We start from the raw sequence: 2,721 nt of genomic DNA, 5'->3' as shown, positions 1-2,721 counted from the left end.
AATTTGGAACAAATGAGCATTTTGGATAAATGCAGACCGTCAGAAGTATGACAAGCGATGAAGATCTTCTCACCGTCTGATCACCCCCAACATTTGAGACAACATAGAGGATCCAACCAGCTTTCTAATGCACTTGGTTTGGAGACAATCCAACGGTTAGATCTTCAGATACTCCCGATGCAAGAATGACAGAAAATGCAGTTCCGGAAGAGAGCAAGTGCCGGGACCGCGGCCAACACCCATTTTCCCGCGGGTAGAGCCACCGCGACCGCGGAACTTGGTCGTTCACTTTCCCGACGACTTAATTAAAGCCCAGATCAATTCCTTTCGTTATTTTTGAAGCCCTAAGTGTCCAGAACCACCCCAGAAGCTATAAATACCCTCTTTAGGTCATTCTAAAGAGAGGAGACCAATAGACACCAAAACTTAGACAACTTAGAGAGAGAGAGAGAGAGGGATTTCGGCTGGAACCCTAGAGGAGGCCGCCACATCAGAAAAAGGAGCCGCCACTGGAGGAAGACATCGCGCCTCCATCTGCTTCTCCGTTCTTCGTTCTTCTTCCTTCTTTTCTTTAGTTTCCTGCACTTTCAATTTCGTTTATGATGCTTTGTTACAATACGTTTGAGTAGTTACCCAGTTGGGTTTAAAGGGATTGTTCAAAGGGAATTTCATGTGTCTTTGCTTATGAATCGATAGATTTAGGATTTATAATCTTCTAGATGTTCTTCGTTTGCCTTTAATCTTACTGCGTGATTCTTTGCTGGCCACTTAGAAGCCGATCTGATATGATATGTTGTGAAAGCTTTCATTGATTGTCTGAACTAGGGTGAAACGAGCAATTCTTCTATAGGAGTGGAAACCTACCTGTAGTTGAGTTGTGAATATTGATGAGTCTTGTTCTGCTATTGCATCTTCTCCCTTCCAGAATCAGAGTGGAAACCTACTGATTAGGGTTGCGAGAGATAGTTGTTTAGTGCTGCGAAAGTAGGCTATTCATACTTCCGTGCCTCGAGTTCTAGAACATACGTAGTTGATTACCTTTATCACTTGTTTAAAATCGACATAGCATAGTCCATGAACCCCTGCGAAACCCCTTGATGCCCAACGTTTTTCTTTCATTGCTTACAACCTTTGCTTCTTATTCGATTTTTCCTGCTTTCAATTTGTCTTTGATTTATTCGCTTATTACCTGCTTTCATTAGCCTTAGTTTAATCGTTTTTCTTACTTGTTTTAATTGCCTTCAATTGCTTTTGTTTTCTTTGCTTTCTAGTTTAGATTTAGTGACAACCAAAACCCAAAACCAAAACCAAAACCTTTTAGTTCTAATCTGATTTAAGCGTTGCAGTGAATTCGTACTGAAACAACTAAGTCTCTGTTGATCGATACCCTAAATACTACAGCGCACATCTGTGCACTTGCAGACATTTAGGGGTTATAAATTTAAAACCTGAAGCTTAGTAAAACAAAAACAACAAACCCCGTTTACAAACCCGTATCAAGTTTTTGGCGCCGTTGCCGGGGACTTAAATTTGTTTCGTTGCGAATCCCAGCTTAAATCCATTAGAACACTTGTTTATTTTTACTTTTTCTTTTGATTTTTTTTCAGGTTTCTCTGAGATGAGAGACCGGGAACACGTTCCCGGAACTCTTGGTGATCCACCAAATCGTGTGGATGGTGATCTAAGCGATGATGACCTGACTGATGATGAGTTTGAAGAACCGATTTATGATGACAATGAGCTAATCGGATCGGTCAAACACAAAGATGATGATGAACTGATTAGAAGTTTCGATTCACTCGAAAAGTTCATGGGAGATCGAAGAGCTATGCAACCAGCCTTACCAAAGGATGGCAAAACCAAAATTAAGGTACCCCATATCCATTTAGTTCAACAAAATCAATTCCATGGTTACAATTTCGAAAACCCGATAGACCATATCGAGACTTTCGAAGAATTATGTGCAACCATTACAGAAAATGGGGATTACCACAAGTGTAGTCTTTTCCCATTCTCTCTTAGAGATAAGGCCAGCAAATGGCTAAAATCTTTGCCACCTGCTTCACTAAAAACGTGGGCAGCGTGTAGAACTGCTTTCCTAAAACATTTTTACACTAGAAATCATTCAAATCTCTTAAGAAAGAAGATAAGAACTTTTAAACAAAAAGAAGATGAAGATCTTTTAGATACTTGGGAAAGATTTAGGGAATACCAAAGAGATTGTCCACACCATGGATATGCCGAGGAATACCTGCTAAGTATCTTCTATCGCGGTATAACTCCAGAGTTACGACACTCTTTTGATATAGCAAGTAATGGAGATTTCACAACTAGATCTGTAGAAGATGCTCACGTTTTCATTAAAAACTTAGGAAACAGCATCCGAAATCAAATAACCTTTGGTAATTCTGCACTTCCTGAGAAGAAAGAAGAAATTTCGGAAGTTATAAAGTGTCTCCGTCACATAATGAGTCATCTTGGATTGCAACAACCAAATAGGGTACACAATACGTGTAACTTTGATGGTTGGGACAACCCAATGGATTCTTATGATCAAGGGATGATGAACACTGCAGAAGTCTATCAAATTCAAGACTTTCCATTCGATTCTGATCACCGCGGGTCCGTTCAATCGGACCGCGGCCAAGCAAGCTTTCACCGCGGTCGTGCTGGTTCTGACCGCGGCCAAGACATGATTCACCGCGGTCGTGAGCCACCTGA

General features: G+C 40.9%; 1 non-coding gene across 1 annotated transcript; it reads right to left on the bottom strand.

Moving 5' to 3' along the window:
- Positions 1-2,130: 2,130 nt before the first annotated feature.
- On the bottom strand, positions 2,131-2,238 carry LOC112088818. The gene has a single exon (XR_002900744.1). It is a non-coding gene; the product is annotated as a small nucleolar RNA R71 (small nucleolar RNA).
- Between the last annotated feature and the right edge of the window lie 483 nt (positions 2,239-2,721).

Source organism: Eutrema salsugineum, unplaced genomic scaffold, assembly GCF_000478725.1.
Source record: "Eutrema salsugineum unplaced genomic scaffold, Eutsalg1_0 scaffold_131, whole genome shotgun sequence".
Lineage (NCBI taxonomy): Eukaryota > Viridiplantae > Streptophyta > Magnoliopsida > Brassicales > Brassicaceae > Eutrema > Eutrema salsugineum.
The sequence above is the reverse complement of the archived record's forward strand: the minus strand, read 5'-3'. Positions and strand labels throughout refer to the sequence as shown.